Raw genomic sequence first — 17,544 nt, forward strand, 5'->3', positions numbered from 1 at the left:
TCACACAGGCACGGCCTGTGCAAGTTCTCTGCACATATGAACGGGTCAAAGCTGGGGGTCACATCTGTCTCTTTGTCTGCGTGGTTGGCAAGTGTCGTTGGTTTCTCAGCAACTCCGAGAAGAAAAAGTACCCCCACTCTCCAGATAGGGAAACCAAGGCACAGACTGGTACCATCACATGTCCAGGGCCACTCAGAGAGAGAGAGAGAGGGACCAGGGCTAGGGCCATGCCTCTGGGCTGCTTCTTCACCTCCCATGGCTGCACTCCAAGGGACATGCTAGACCTACCTAGGTGCATGCCTGAGTTCCATCCTGGTACCAGCTGAGGAACAGATGAAATAATAAATACCTGTAGTTGAGTTTTTTTAAACTCTTTGTTCTTAGGGGACCAACACAGCATAGACAAATGTAACATATCCTAAAGTAATATTCTACAACAGGGAGACAGTAGGGATGGGGGTGGGGGAGGCAGTGGGGATGGGGAGACAGTGGGGATGGGGATGGGGGAGGCAGTGGGAATGGGGGAGGCGGTGGGCATGGGAAGGTAGTGGGCATGGGGAGACAGTGGGCATGGGGGAGGTGGTGGGAATAGAGTGGCAATGGCCACGGAGAGGCGTCCTTTGATGCATTTTTCCTTGACTTAGGCCGGTTGTCTGCAGCCCTGAGATAGACTTCTCAAGGGTACATAAGAATGACCCATGCTGAGGACCCTGGTTAAAAAAACTCAACCTCTTTCCATAACCCAGTGACTTCTGGCTCCACGGAAAGAGGAAATGTCAATGGACACTTTCTCCACGGACAAGATGTGAGTGGAAAGGGAAACAAGAGAGTTCCCCATCCATCTTACTAAGGTACGTGCTGCAGGACACTGTACACTGTGTAAAGACGGGTCATTGAGGTTACCAAAAAGCTGAATGATCGATAGCTGGGCAGGAGAGGTTAGATGGGACTTCCGGGAGAGTGAGGAACTCAGGAGATGAACCTAGGCTCAGAGGAGGATGCCAGCCAGACGCTGAGGAAGTCAGAGGTACAGAATAGAGAAGAGATAAAGAGCCACATGGCAGAACGTAGATTAATAGAAATAGGTTGAGTTATAAGAGCTAGTTGGGAACAAGCCTAAGCTAAATGCCGAGCTTTCATAATTAATAATAAGTCTCCATGTCATCATTTGGGGGCTGCCGATCCAGAGAAAGTCGGACAAGAACGCCTGACTACAGATACAGTTGAGGATGAACGTGGTGGCTCAACTCTTTGATTCTAGGCAGAGAGGGCAGACTAGCTCTGTGAGTTTGAGGATAGTCCACTCTACATAGTAAGTTCCAGGCTAGATGAATTACATGGTGAAGCTCTCTCTTTGCAAGGGGTAGGTGGTGGGAGTTGTTTACAGTAGAGAGATAGGTCAGCAATTACAGGAGAATGCTGCTTTTGCAGAAGATCCTTTGGGTTTCCAGCACCCACATCAGGCAGATCACAGCCGCCCCTAGCTCTTCTCTAGGGGAATCCAATGCCTCTGACCAAGGGACCTGTATTCATGTGCACATACCCCTGCCACACACATAATTAGAAAAATAAGTGTAAAGATACATTCTATAAAATTCTAATAATTTGACTACCAATAGTAATTAATTTAAAATGTAAAACGTGTTACTGTTGTTAGTGGGCAATTGTATGTTAAAAATAATTCCCAGTATATATTTTAACACTGATAGCTGTGTGGTCACTGTTAAGAATAAGAGCAGCTCCGCCGGCATAAGAAATCCAATTAGGTCAAATCAGACCAAATCAAAATGCTCATCGTTTTATTAAGTAAGACGCTCTCAGGTGGCCGAGCGCATGGCAGGGAGACAGGACAGCAAGGAACCCATGCAGACCTGAAAAACTACGTGTTCCTCCTCTAGGAGGCCCCTTAAATACCTTGTGGGACTGGTCCTGACCTCCACCCCAAGAGAGGGGTCAGGACCTTGCATGCTGGGATTTGGAGTCCAGAGCAAAGCAACTCCCAGGCCAGGGGCTGGGGTTTTGTCCCCAACTTAACAGTCACCAGAGAAGCAAATATGTTAAATTTTAGAGTATGGTGGCTAGTAGCTGTAATCCTACCATTTAGGAAACTGAGGTAGGAGGACGGCCAGGCCATAAATTCTAGGCAAGCCTAAACTACATTGTAAGTGCCAGGACACCTAGGATTACAGATTTTTGTTTGTTTCTTTCTTTCTTTTGAGACAAGATCTCAAAAGATTATGGAGACCTGGAACTCGCTCTGTAGACCAGGCTGGCCTGGAACTCACAGAGATCCTCCTGCCTCTGCCTCTGGAATGCTGGGGTTAAAAGTGTACACCAGCTTGATCAGTTGTCTTAGGGCTTTTATTGCTGTGAAGCGATACCATGACCATGGCAACTCTTCTAAGAAAACATTTAACTGACGGTGGCTAGCTTACAGTCTCAGAGGTTCAGTCCATTGTGATCTTGATATGGCGGCGTACAGGCAGATGTGGTGCTGGAGCTGAAGAGAGCGACATCTTGTAGACAATAGGAAGTCAACCAATACACTGGGCAGTATCCTGAGTAAGGAAAACCCCAAAGTCCACCCCCACTGTAGGGCCCATGGGTCTACCCTTCTTCCCGGGGTTCATCTTGAGGACAGTTTCTGGCCAAACATCTTGTTGAAATTTCTGGCTAAACATCCTGTTTGCTCCTCTGCTCCCTCTGCCCCTCTGGTGGTTAGCTCAGGGGTTTTGTTTACTCTTGAGCCTGGTAATTTCCCACCTGCCTGGGGGGATTTCCATTGAGCAGCAGCTAGGTATAGAAGGTTTTCTAAGCTTGAATAAATGGCATTCAGCATTCTCTCTTCATGGATGACCCACGGCTCTTGTGTGTTCCTTTAATCTCCAGGCCCTTGCCTTGCTCGCGAATGGTACCTTAGCACAAACTGTACAGTAGAGAGTAAAGCAGGCATTGGAGGACCATCAGCACGATCAGGAAGTAGGGGACCCCTGAGAGACCACCCTTGGAAGCTGGCCAGCAGGTAAGAAATTGATGGTGAGGCTGAATTAAAAATGGGTGCTAATAATTTAGTATTGATGGGTCAATTGGTGAGCCAATTGATAATTCTTTTAAAGAAGCAAAACACCATTTGATTGACGGGCCAATTGAGAGTTCTTTTAGAGAAACAAGGCACCGCTATTAAAACTAAGACAGCACAAGAGTTCATTAAGACAGTTTTCTTTTGTGTAAGGTAGTTTATTGCCTAATTTTCTGAAAGAGTTTAGTTCCTGGTTTCTACAAGCAGGGGGCTTTAATATACCTTTGAAGGACCCCAACTAGTTTTAACCATAGTTATACCGTTTTGCAAAGGTTCACAGATAACAAGCCCAGTTCAGGACCTCCGGAATGCTGAGCAAATAACAGGCTCAGGGCCTCCGGAATGCTGAGCAAAGATACCTGAAGTTAGAGTAAGGACAGCCTTATCTGGCTGCAAGACAGGGAATTTATGAACTGGCCATAGAAAACAAAGAAAGAGAGGATTGCGAGGCCTGAGTCACGTATAAAGCGGGGCTCGTCACGAGTAAGGGGCTGTGCAATCAGACATCTGGTCGCCAGCCAGGAAAAGGGGGGGACAGGATAAGAGGAACAGTAAACCGCTGAGTAGTCCCCTCATTGTTATTTAGGTTAAGAATTTACCACCCTGCATCTTGCTTCTGTAAACATCGCTTTTTGCTCTCCTATAAAAACCCCTCACCCCCAACCTGCAGGCGTGCAAGTCCTCCGAGAGACTCTGTCGCCCCAGGTACCTGCGTATCCAATAAACCTCTTGCTGTTTGCATCCGGCTGCGTGTTTTCGACTGATCTTTGGGCACGGGGTCTCTCCCGAGGGAAGACGCCCACGGGAGTCTTTCATTTGGTGCATTGGCCGGGAATTGAGGCCATATCCCAGAGACCGCCGAATCACCGCCGGGAGGTGAGGTAAGCTGGCCAGCACTTTATGTATCCTGTACTTGTCTTGTCTTACGTCTTTTGCGTCTGAATGTTGCGCTGTGAATTTGAATTTGTTCGATTCAGCTGAGTCGGTTTGTATTAGGCGGGCCTCGGAAAGGAGCTGACGGGCTCGGACTCCCCCCCCCCCCGCACCCCGGGAGACGTCCCGAGGGAGTTTGGGAGCTCGATTTTTCGGGCTCATTTGTCTGAACCCACGACCAGAGTTGGACTTTTGTCTGAGGGTACGAGGTTCGTTTGTCTGAACCCACGACCAGAGTCGGACTTTTGTCCGAAGTACGAGGTTCGTTTGGGGAGGCGAGGTGTCCGGAGCCTCTTCGTAGTAGCCTCCGTTTGCGCAGCGTGTTTGATTGTCAGTCTGTTCGTCCTATTGTGCATCTTTATGGTTTGTCTGTTTGTTTATTGAAACACCAGCAGGGGGCAGTCTCTAACTACCCTTTTTAAGCCTCACTACAGATTGGCACCCCCAGTGCGGCAGCGTGCGTGGGAGGGCTAAGGGAAGCCCGAGCGCCCAGGCCTGAGCGAGCGGCCGGGAACCGCTGAGGGCTGGCAGCCTGCCTGGCCTCCCGCCGTGCTCGCCGTGGAGAGCAAGGTTTGCTGGCGGCCGACATTGTAGCCTGGCCGGCGAGCCCAGGGCAAGCGGCAGAGTCCCCGCCCACGACCGCCCGCCCTCGGCCTGCGAGCCGTTGCTGGCAGGACTCCAGTGGGAGAGGAGGCAGCGGCGACGGAGGCCCGGCCCCCGCGAGCTGGGAGAGCGGCGCCCTGCGCTTGGGCCATCTGTGCGGGGGGAGGTCAGCGGCTTGGGCTCAGGCGGGCTCGGCGCATCCCCGCCGCTTTCTCCCCGTGCGGCCCCAAAGGCGCGCGCCCCCCCCTCGCCGTCTGCGGGCCGCGGGCCCCGATGAATAACTCCTGCAACAACCGGGTGATGATGGAGGGGGGTCGGCGCCCATGTAGTGCGCGGCCCAGACAGGAAATGGGGCTGGTCACACCCGTGAAGCAGCTTGAAGTCTTTGGTTTGTTTGGTGCCTTTGTCTTATGTGTCTATGTATGGTTGTGCCTTTCTTTGACTTTGATATTGTGATCACTTACAAGACTTTAGAGATATGGCCATAAGCATAGGGGTATATTTCTAAAAAAAAAAAAAAAAAGAAAAGAAAAAAGAGTCAGCCTCAGCCCCAAGCACGTGGATGGCTGGGCTGGATAATGGGAGCTGTGCGCCTCAAACCTTTGGTCAAAGCTGGCCAAGGCTTAACTCCACCTATGAAGAGCTCTTTCAGATCCTATGGGTTATAAATATTATAAATATCTGTCATCATTTATAGAGGCTGGTTACAAATTATTGTCGGTTAATGTTAAAAAAATTGCTGGTCTCAAATGTTTCGTACTGGTGTGTACTGTTCTTATTTAAAAAATATCATTGGTTAATGTTTTATTTTTTTTTTAAAAAAGAGCCTATTGTTGATCTCAAATGTTTCACACTGGTATAGGATTTTATATGCTGTTCTTGTATGCTGTTCTTGTTTAAAACATAGTCATATATCCCCACTGAGAAAAACCGCAAGGAAGACTTTGGTAAGAGTTTTTATGCTGTCTACCATGTTGTCTAAAAAAACAAGGAAAATTTTGGTTAAAAAATATGTAAACAAATGGGCCTTATCTAGTTCCCCGTGTATGTTTTTAAGGTCAAACTTAAAGCAGGTAGGGAGCAGCTGACAGTCCATCACCGCAGGGCTCTGCCATCTATGTTTCTTGAGCATTTAAAGGAGGCAGAGAAAATGTTTCATAAATGAGAGATGGAGAAAGAAAAGCATGAGAGAGAAAAAGAGAGAGAGAGAGATGGAGGCAGAAGAAAGAGGACTGGAGGGATCATAGACAAAAGGGAAATTTGATAAAATTTTGGCCGCAATGGTAGGAGAGAAAGAAAAGATAGAACATAGACAGATAGGGAACCTGGGCAACAGAAGACCAAAGATGAACATGGACAGGCACCCCTTGGACAAAGGACAATGTGCTTATTGCAAAGAAAAAGAACATTGGGCAAGAAATTGCCCAAAGAAGAAAGGAAGGGACTCTAAGGTACTGGCCCTAGCAAAAGATGATTAGAGGGGAGAGAATAAAAGACTATAGTAATTGGAGCAACTGGACAGAAACGATATCTGTGGACCACCTCACGAACTGTAGATTTGGGGAGAGGACAAGTGACTCATTCCTTCCTGGTTATCCCCGAGCGTCCTATCTTTATTAGAAAGAGACTTGCTAACGAAGCTGAAGGCCCAGATCGGGTTTACTCAAACCAGGCTGGAGGTGATTAAAGCCTTTTGTTGACTGAACCAGTGACCTTCACTCCCCCTGCTGTCCTCCATCCCGCTACCCTACTGCCTGAGACTGATGACATCTCGTCTACTCATCAATGCGTTGAGAAGCTGGCACCAGAAATGATCTGAAGGATCAGCCGTGGCCTGAAAGTCCGAGCTGGTGTACGGATGGCAGCTGTTTCGTGATCAAAGGTGAGCGGAAGGCGGGGACAGCAGTGGTGGATGGGAAGCAAATGGCCTGGGCATAGCCTCCCTGAAGGACGTTGGCACAAAAAAAAAAACCGAACTTGTGGCTTGGATACGAGTGGCAGAAGGAGAAGTCTCAGCATCTACACTGACAGCAGGTATGCTTTTGCCACTGCTCATATTCATGGAGCAATATACAGACGAAGAGGACTGTTAACATCTGCAGGAAAAGACATATACTTGTCCAAGACACCAAAAAGCTTGAGATGCTGTGGCTAAAGGAAATCAGATGGCAGACTCTCTGTCTTGGCAGAAGAAGTAGTCAAAAACTGCAAGGCCTGTGCTATGATTAATGTAGGACACTCCATATATGCTCCTGGGAAGAGGCTCAGGGGCGATTGGCCTGGAGCCTACTGGGAAGTATATTTTACAGAAATTAAGCCAGCCAGATATGGCAACAAGTACTTATTAGTTTTTATAGATACCTTTTCAGGCTGGGTAGAAGCTTTTCCTACCAGGACTGAGACAGCCAATGCGGTGGCTAAGAAGATCAAAGAAATCTTCCCAAGGTTTGGGATACCCAAGGTAATTGGGTCTGTTAATGGACCTGCCTTAGTTGCCCAGGTAAGTCAGGGACTGGCCGCCCAATTGGGGATTGATTGGAAATTACATTGTGCTTACCAACCCCAGAGTCAGGACAGGTAGAAAGGATAAATAAAATTCTAAAAAGAGACCTGCGGAAATGACTGGACAGCCCTCCTTCCCTTTTTGCCCTGTTCCAGGTTTGGAATACCCCAGGGCGATTTAAACTCATCCCTTATGAGATCCTATGTGGAGAACCACCACTGCTCACTGAGTCAGATAAAATGTATAATCCTGATGTTATTCTTTCTAGACCTTTATTTTCCCCGTCTAAAGGCCCTTGAAATGGAGAGACACCAGATCTGAAAACAACTGAAAGAAGTATGCATCTCTGCCTGGATCCACGCCTCCCACATGAAGCGAGCTCCTGAACTACCCAAACTACAGTATCCGAGGCTTTTGACAACGCTACCAGTCAAAAGGCTTGGGTTTAGAGGACTAATCATAGACGGACTCTTACTGAGGTTATGTAATGAGACTCTAAAGGGCCCTAAGACTCCTGACGCCTAGTACTTGGTTCCTGGTTTAGGTAGATGATGGGTTTGTAGTACAGGCTTGATGCCTTGCATGTCAATGTTAATTTTTGATGATACCAAAGATTACTGTGTGCTTACACAACTGGTATGAGTTTGACAGGCACCCATCTCGCTTTCAACGAGAACCTATTTCTCTGACACTAGCAGTAATCCTGGGCCTTAGAGAAGCTGCCGATGTTGGGGCAGGTACTGCTGCCCTAATACAGGCCCCTCAGTACTTCAATGTATTAAGATTTGAGGGCTTTAGAACAATCTGTTTCCAAACTCAAAGAGTCATTGACTTCCCTCTCAAAAATGGTCTTACAGAATAAAAGGGGATTAGATTTGTTATTCTTAAAAGATGGAGGATATCCTCCCTTATGGGACCACTCCTAATTTTGTTTCTGCTACTGATATTACCTTTTTTTAGAAAAAGAACAAGTGCTGTTCAGATTTTGGTGTTACACCTCCAATACAGTGCTTTATACTGAAATCTAGTTCTATGATTAGAACTAGGCACTAGAAAAAAAATGGGGGAATGAAGGACCCCAACTAGTTTTAACCATAGTTATACCGTTTTGCAAAGGTTCACAGATAACAAGCCCAGTTCAGGACCTCCAGAATGCTGAGCAAATAACAGGCTCAGGGCCTCCGGAATGCTGAGCAAAGATACCTGAAGTTAGAGTAAGGACAGCCTTATCTGGCTACAAGACAGGGAATTTATGAACTGGCCATAGAAAACAAAGAAAGAGAGGATTGCAAGGCCTGAGTCACGTATAAAGCGGGGCTCGTCACGAGTCAGGGGCTGTGCAATCAGATATCTGGTCGCCAGCCAGGAAAAGGGGGGGACAGGATAAGAGGAACAGTAAACCGCTGAGTAGTCCCCTCATTGTTATTTAGGTTAAGAATTTACCACCCTGCATCTTGCTTCTGTAAACATCGCTTTTTGCTCTCCTATAAAAACCCCTCACCCCCAACCTGCAGGCGCGCAAGTCCTCCGAGAGACTCTGTCGCCCCAGGCACCTGCGTATCCAATAAACCTCTTGCTGTTTGCATCCGGCTGCGTGTTTTCGACTGATCTTTGGGCACGGGGTCTCTCCCGAGGGAAGACGCCCACGGGAGTCTTTCACCTTTTGGGAGTAGGTAAAAGTTAAAAGTACTGAAAGGGATATAGAAGAGAAAGAAGAGATTTTAAAAAGGGAGATTATATTGTTAAAAAGGAAGTTGGAAGAAGAAGACATGAAGCAACTAAAAAAAGCAGTGGCTTTAGTGAAATCCTTGGTGGAACCCTTCACTGTGGCTTTAATGGAGTCTTTTGTGGAATTCACCCTTGAGCCCAGTGGTTGGAGGCAACTTTGCAGAGCCTGTCTTTGGGGGTAGGGGGGGATTGTTTGTTGTGGAATGCAGGTGAAATGCAGGAGAATTGCTCCAGTATGACCTTGGCATGTTGGCTGGTGTGGGAAGGTGCTTGGGTTTAGCAGCACAGATTACTTATGACCCTGCTGTTTTTAAAGCGTAGAAAGTTTTACCTAATAAAGGAGCAGGGAGGGGGCTGGAGAGATGGCTCAGAGGTTAAGCGCACTGGCTGCTCTTCCAAAGGTCCTGAGTTCAATTCCCAGCAACCACATCGTGGCTCACAACCATCTGTAATGAGGTCTGGTGCCGCCTTCTGGCCTTCAGGCATACATGCAGACAGAATATTGTACACATAGTAAATAAATAAATATTTTAAAAAAAAGTAAAATAAAGGAGCTGGGAACAGCTGGCCAAGGTTCTTTAAGGACCCTCAGAATCTTATCCTGAGTTTGTTGACGGCCTGTTACAGCTGGGAGGTCACATTTTGGGGGATGTTGACATAGCTATGCCTGTCCTAAAGCAATCGGCCTATGAAAATGCTAACAAGTGCTGTCGGAGGCTATAGTTCTCATTGAAATAGGAGCTTAAATGACTAAGTCCGGTTATGCAGGGACATTAGTAATGGGACAGGTAATTGTTTCTGCCCTTAGAGGGAGTCAAGGTGGAGCTAGATCAAAGATTTGTTTTCAACGCAGGCAACTGGAACTTTTCAAAAGGAATTACCCTGCCGGTAAAGGGCCGGCCAGTCAGCCCAGGGACGTTGAGATGTTTGTCCCAAGTGTCAAAAGGAGGACAATTGGGCTAATGAGTGCCACTCAAAAACTGACATTCAAGGAAATCCCCTTCCCATGTAGGGAAACAGGAGGAGGGGGAGGGTCGTGTACAGGGCAATGAGCAGACCGGCTGCTCCCATCAGATTCATTCCTCAAAGAAACACCTCACTGTCCACCACCTTGTCTGAGGAACCCCAGGAAGTGCAGGACTGGACCTCTGTACCTCTGCCCAGGCAGTATTGACTCCACAGATGGGTGTGCAGACCTTGGGGACTGGAGTATATGGACCTATTCTAGAGGGTTCAGTAGGTAATCTTGGGAAGGAGTAGTTCAACACTTAAAGGAACTAAAATTTTACCAGGAATTGTAGACTGTGATTATACTGGAGAAATTTAAATTATGATTGAAGCTGGTATGGGAGTCCTTGTCATCTTTCAAGGAACGAGAATAGCTCAACTGGTGCTTTTGCCTATGTTTCGCTCTACCAATCCATTCTTTAAACAAGAACGAGAGGACAAGGGGTTTGGCTCCACAGGACTCCCTGGAGCAATTTGGGTTTCTAGTTTAGACAGCCACCCCACACTTACATCAACAATTAATGGGAAAAGGTTCCAAGGCCTTCTAGAAACAAGGACTGATAGTTCTGCTAAAAAAAAAAAAAAAATGGCCTGCGGCTTGGCCTCTATGTCATTACAGGGCGTAGGAATGGCCAGTTCTCCAGAGTGCAGTGCCCAGTATTTAGATTGGAAGGATGAAGAAGGCCATAAGGGCACTTTTAAACCATTTGTCCTGGAACACCTTCCTCTCAATTTATGAGAGATATTTTGCAAGCTATGTGAGCAGTTCTGACCACTGAACCTGTGCGGTGCAAGTTAACAGACCAGGACTTTGTCCCTGGGCGGGGGTTGGGCAAAAATCTCCAGGGAGACCTGCAAATTTTAGCGGACAAGAAAATAATACAGCAGTCACCTGGACAGCGTGCAGGGTTGGGAAATTTTTCTTAGGGGCCATTGCAGAGCAGCCAGAAAGCATTCCCATAAAATGGAAAACTGAAAAACCTGTGTGGATAGAGCATTGGTCCCTGAGTAAGGAAAAATTATAGGCTGCTCATACCCTGGTCCAGGAACAGCTAGAGGCAGGACGCATAGTGACATCCACTTCTCCCTGGAACACTCCTATCTTTGTTATTAAGAAAAATGGAGGCTGCTGCAAGATCTTAGAGCAGTAAATGATTGTATGGAAATGATGGGGACAACTCAACCTGGGCTACCTCAGCCTGTGGGTATTCCTGCAGAATACCATCTTTTAGTTATTGACCTGAAGGATTGTTTTTTCACCATTCCACTGCATCCAAAAGATTCTGATAAATTTGCTTTCAGTTGGAGATACTTCTGTTAGCAGAATTCGCCCAGCTCTGGTCAGTTGCTGCTGACCTGGGCTTTGAGTTATGATTAGAGTCTTTCTATACTTTGGGCTGAGTGCATTATCGCCTCCCCCTGGGACTCTTAATCCCTATTCAGCAAAAAATATTGTACTTTATCATCCTGCTACTATTTCTGGAGTTTTAAAATGTTCTGAGCAGGTTTGTCAACGGAGGAGTTGCTGCCGGGGTTCTGAGGAGCTGGCTATGATGGTCTAAGTGCCGAGGATTGTTCCTCTACCTGTCAACACATCCCATGATGATCAACTCATCCTGCATCAAGCAAGAAGAGATTTTGGCATTACAGCAATCATATTGGTGGCCATTGCTGTGGCTGCCACAGTGGCTACGGCTGCTGGAGTTGCCATTAGTCAGCCAGTTGCTACTGCTAGCACAGTGGCTACCTTATGGGGCCGGTTGTAAATGCCTTGACCACTAAAATGAATACTACAGTTAAATTTGCAAGTGGTTTTGGTTCAAGACCACTGCTAGGTTACAGCTTAACAGTTGCAGTGAAAATGCTTAATGCTATTTACGGACCCTAGGGTGCACAATTTGCAAATTGGCTCAAAAGATTATTTTAGTTAACAATGCCAGGGTTCTTCCCACCAGTGCTGAGACCTTACTTAAAGGGTTCCAGTTTGTGGGCAGACTCATTGAGGACTGAACAGGCACAGCCTCCTTTGGAGTGCTTATATTGCGCTTGAGTCAGAGGCAAGCTTAGGTCAATGCCGCCACTCGGCAAGTCCTCTTAGATCACCCCGGAGGATCTTCCAGTGTGAGTCTGGCTGAGCATGGTGATGGGTGACTAGTGAGCCAATGATGAGAAAGGGTTTTGGGGGCTGTCCCAACGTAAGACAGGAAACGTGTTTTGACATGGATGCTTTCCCATGACGGGTAAGGGATATTGTCTGATGTCCCACCCAAGACAAGCTTAGTCATGTAATTTATATAAATAGGGGACCTGTAGGGCCCATGGGTCCACCCTTTCTCCTGGGTTTCATCTTGAGGACAGTTTCTGGTCAGTCAGCTAAAACATCCTGTTTGTTCCTGTGCTCCCTCTGCCTCTCTGGTGGTTAGCTTAGGGGTTTTGTTTACTCTTGAGCTTGGTAATTTCCCACCTGCCTGGCTTCCAGTGCTGAGATTACAGGCAGAGACTACTGAACCCAGCCTTTACAAGGGTAACTGATCATCTTGCCAGTGCCCACCATGTTACTGAGATAAGGTCTCTCACTGGTCTGGAGCTCAATGGTTAGGAGAGGCTGGAGCCCCAGGATCCCTGTCTCCACCTCCCCAGAACTAGGGTTACATGGGCTACCATGCTCTGCTTTTAGATGGGGTCTCGTTATGTGGCCCTGGATAGCCCTGGATTCACAGAGATCCACCTGCTTCTGCCTCCCCAGTGTTTAAAGGCCTGGGCCATCGTGCTTGGCTTTGCTCTCTGCTTCTCATGTAGACGCTGGAGACAGAATTCATGCTGTTGTGCTTGCTTGTTGGGACCTACTGTGTCATCTCCCCAGACCCTGGCTCTGGTTTTTTCTGTTTGTTTGTTTATTTGTTTTTGTTTTGTTTTTTTCGAGACAGGGTTTCACTGTAGTTTTTAGAGCCTGTCCTGGAACTAGCTCTTGTAAACCAGGCTGCCCTTGAACTCACAGAGATCCTCCTGCCTCTGCCTCTGGGATTAAAGATGTGAGCCACCACCGCCCGGCTACCCTGGCTCTGTTTTAAGGCAGCGTGTCTGGTTGCGTGAGTGTCCTGAACCTATGGTAGATGGCCATTCCTTTCTCATCTTCCTTGGCCCTCTCTGTTCCCTGCTCCCCTTTGCACTTCCTACCATGACTCTCCTGAAGAACTATAGTGTTTCTGCTGTTACTCCAAAAAAAATTCCGAGGGGCCTCTGTGGGATTCACAAATTAAAAAGGGAACAACAACAAAAAGGGCCTGGATGGTGATTCTGCTGTGGACAGAATTCTATGCTTTGGTTTGGACGCTGGCTGAGATTTTTCAGGACCAGAGACAGCGCTCCCCGGTCCTCACCTGTTTGCAGGGGAGCTGGGGATGTGAGGATACAGAGAAGACGCGTGTATTTATACCAAATGAGCGCTAGAGGGGGCTAGCGAGCAGCAGGTCTGCGGCCTCACTGACGCATTCAAATCGCCCTTCTCACTTGTTTACACACCCGAGGACGGAGGAGGTGTGAGGGTGGGTGTAAATAACAGCTTAACAGAAAAAATAAATTCAAGTTCTATTATTGTGTATGTGAGTGACGTGTGGCTCATGTGTGCCTGGAGGTCAGAGGACAACTTTGTGGAACTGGTTCTCTCCTGCCTTTAAATGGTGTGCTGTTTTGAATGACCCCCCCCCCCCCGCCCCCCACACAGGTTCAGATGTTTGAATACGCAGTCCCCATTTGGTGGCCCTGTTTGGGCAGGTTTGGAGATGTAACTTGGCTGGAGAAAGAATGTCACTGAGGGCAGGCTTTGAGGTTTCAAAAGCCAGTAGACCCTCCCAGTGTGCTCTCTGCTCCTTTCCTGTGGTTTGATATGTGTGGGCTCTCAGTTCTCTGCTTCCAGCCCAGCCACCTGCTTCAGTTGTCCTGGCCTTTATAGACCTTAACCCACTGGAATCATAAGGCCAAGTAAACTCTTCCTGCTGTGAGTTGTGTTGGTCATGGTGTGTTATCACAATAGGAAAGCGACTACCACACGTGGACTCCAGGAACAAGTCATCAAACAAAGCAGCAGGCTTGCCTGGCAAATGTTTTTACCTACTGAACCATCTTTCTGGCCTCCAGATTTAATTTTTTAATTTTTTTGTTATTTATTTTATGTGTATGAGTGTTTTGCCTGCTTGTATGTCTGTGTGACATGTCTCTGGTGCCCTCAGAGGCCAGAAGAGGGCTTTGGAACCCTGGGATTGAAGTTATAAATGGTTGTGAGCTTCTATGTGGGTGCTTGGAATCAAACTTGAGTCCTCTGGAAAAGCAATCAGTGCTCTTAACCACTGAGCCATCTCTGTAACCCATTTTAAACTTTTTTTAAAAAAATGTATTCATTTGCCAGGAGGTAATAGTGCACACCTTTAATCTCAGCACTTGGGAGGCAGAGGTGCGTGGATCTCTGTGAGTTCAAGGCCAGCCTGGTCTGCAGAGCGAGTTCCAGGACAGCCAGAGCTACACAGAGAGACCCTGTCTCAAAAAGCAAAACAAAAAGAATTAATTTTTATTTACTTTTCATATTTAAAGAAAAATACCAACTGTTTTCCACTAAACTCTAGTGCTACACTCAGAAACTCACATGGGATGTGGGGCATTCACACACCCACACCCACACACACACCCACACGCCCACACACCCACACACACACCCACACACACACACACACATACATACACACACACATACACATATACATTTTTAAAAATTTATGCACGCCTTTAATCCCAGAATTTTGGGTGTCTATCCAGGCAGTGAGATGTCTCTGTCAATTCTAGAATTTTGGAGGTTGCTAACAATGCACTTCCTGTTTACTTAGACAATATATCATTCTGGAGTCTTTGATGGAGGTGAAGCACAGATAGTTATAGTTTTCCTTAGCTATGATAAAAAACAAAGTAGATATAAATATTGTAACTGCAATTATTGCTTGATACTTTTCTTGTTATATGTAAATGTTAAAGTTAAAACCTTCCTTTTTATTTAAACAGAAAAGGGGAAAGGATGTGGGATTCCCCTCTGTGTGCTGTGATTACCATTGATTAATAATAAAGAAAAAACCTTTCTTGAGCCTGCACAGAGCAAAACAGAGATAGATGGAAAAAAAAAACTAAACTAAATGCTGGGAGAAAGAAGGCAGAGTGAGAGAAAAAGCCATGTAGCCCCACAGGAGACAGACATCAAAACTTTATCAGGTAAGCCACAGCCTCATGGCAATACACAAGTTAATGGAGATGGGTGAAAATATGAGTTAGCCAAAAATACACGTAAGCTATTGGCCAAACAGTATTACAAATAATATGGTTTCTGTGTGATTATTTTAGAGCTGAGCAGCTGGGAACAAACAAGCAGCCTCCCACAACATGTGTGTACCTGAGTGTGCGTGTATACATCACACGTATGCTGGAGCCCACAGAGGTCAGAAGTAAGGATGAGATTCAGATTCTCTAGAATTGGAGTTACCAAGGTTACCAAGCTGCCGTGGGATTGCTGGGAACAGAACTCAGGTCTCTACAAGAATAACAAGTGCTCTCAACTGCTGAGTCAGCTTTCCAGCTCCAATTTCTTGTTTTGATTGCATTTGGCCACATGTGGAGGCTCACGCCTTTAATTCTAACTCTGGAAATGTAGAGGCGGGGGGGGGGGTCTCTCTGTGAGCTCCACACCAGGCACAGAGTGAGTCCCAGACCAGCCAGAGCTACACAGTGAGACTCTCTCAAGACAAAACCACATTTATTTAAATAAATAATTTGTTTATTTTAATAAATAGGTGTTTTTTTTCTTTGTTTTGGTTTTGGAGACAGGGTTTCTCTATAGTTTTAGAGCCTGTCCTGGAACTAGCTCTTGTAGACAAGGTTGGCCTCGAACTCACAGAGATCTGCCCGCCTCTGCCTCCCGAATGCTGGGATTAAAGGTGTAGGTGTATGCCACCACCGCCCGCTCATTTATTTTACTCTGTGTGTGTGTGTGTGTGTGTGTGTGTGTGTGTGTGTGTGTGTGATAGTGCAAGTGTGGAGATTAAAGAACACTTTTTGGTTCAGTTTTCCTTTTAGTGGTGGCTGTTCTTGGTTGTCAACATGACTGGCTACATAGACCCCCAAACTGCTAAGCACACCTGTCAGGGATCTTTCTTGACTGGATAATTTGAGATGAGAAGATGCACCTTTAATCTGGGCCACACCTTCTGTGGGCAGTCTAGTTTAAGGACATGGAAGAAACAAGTCTTTGCTGTTTACCTGCTTGCTCTCACTCTCCTGGGTTAAGTCCATCCCTCCACTGGTATCAGAGCCTACTTCTTCAGGATTCTAGAGTCTGCTGAAGATGAAATGAGACATCTAGTCTCCTGGACCGAACGACTATTGGGTTCTTAGATTTGCCATTGAAAGACAGCCATTGTTGTAACAGTCAGGCCACAGCCTGTAAGCCCCTCTGATAAATCCCTTTCATATGACTAACACACTGTTCCGTCATGTGGTGTGGTGGTTTGGAAGAGAGTGGCCCCCACAGTGAGTGGCACTTTGTTGGAGTAGGTGTTGCCTTGTTGGAGAATGTGCATCACTGTGGTGGTGGGCTCTGAGGTCTCATAGCTCAAGCTATGTCCAGTGACGCATTTCATTTCCTGTTGACTGTGGATCAAGATATAGAACTCTCAGCTCCTTCTCCGGCACCCCGTGCCTGCCACGTCTGCCATGGTGACAATGAACTAAACCTCTGAACTGTAAGCTGTTGAAGGAGGAGCGGGCCGTGTCCCGCTGCCCGACCAGACCAGCTTAACCCTTGAAATAACCACACAGAAACTGTAGTAATTAAAACACTGCCTGGCCCATTAGCTCCAGCCTCTTCTTGGCTAACTCTCACATCTTGATCTAACCCATTTCTAATAATCTGTGCAGTACTGCGGGGTCGTGGCTTACCAATCCTAACCTATGTCCATCTGGGGCAGGAGTTTCATAGCGTCTCGGCTCTATCCGCTGATTTCTTCCTCCCAGAATACAGTTCTGTCTTCTCCACCTACCTGAGTTCTGCCCTATCAACGAGGCCAAGGCAGTTTCTTTAATGACCAATGAAAGCAACACAAATACAGAAGGACCTCCTACAGTAAGCCATCTCACCCAATTAAATGTTTTCCTTTGTTAAGAGTTGCCATGGACAGGTGGGTTCTGGGGATCAGACTGTCAGTCTGGCTGTAGGTGGCATAATTGCTGAGTCATCTCACCAGCCCTATTTATTTCTAAAGACTCTTTTCTGAAGCCAAGTGGTGGTGGCCTTTAATCCCAGCACTCAGGAGGCAGAGGCAGGTGGATCTCTATGAGTTCGAGGTCAGCCTGGTCTACAAGAGCTAGTTCCAGGACAGGCTCTAAAACTACAGCAAAACCCTATCTCGAAAAACAAAGCAAAACAACAAAAAAGAATCTTTTATGTTTCACATTTATCTGAGGATGACCTTGAACTTCTGATCCTTCTGTCTCCACTTCCCCGTTGTAGATTATTTTAAGATGTGTTACATTTGTTTATGCTGTGAAACATTTGTTTAATGATGCAAGGATGTATTGCACTTGCTTAACTTTGTAAAGCTGTGTTACTTTGCCTGTTTAAAACACCCTACTGGTCTAATAAAGAGCTGACCGGTCT

The 17,544-nt window shown here is 46.7% G+C and overlaps 1 long non-coding RNA gene across 1 annotated transcript; it reads left to right on the plus strand.

The window, feature by feature from the left end:
* The first annotated feature begins 652 nt into the window (after positions 1–652).
* On the plus strand, positions 653–8,703 carry LOC148118666 (uncharacterized). Its single transcript, XR_015735838.1, has 4 exons — positions 653–851; positions 2,890–3,022; positions 3,750–3,960; positions 7,387–8,703. It is a non-coding gene; the product is annotated as an uncharacterized LOC148118666 (long non-coding RNA).
* Positions 8,704–17,544: the final 8,841 nt, after the last annotated feature.

The sequence above is a fragment of the Myodes glareolus genome, chromosome 21 (assembly GCF_982192425.1).
Source record: "Myodes glareolus chromosome 21, mMyoGla1.1, whole genome shotgun sequence".
In the NCBI taxonomy this organism is placed as follows: Eukaryota; Metazoa; Chordata; class Mammalia; order Rodentia; family Cricetidae; genus Myodes; species Myodes glareolus.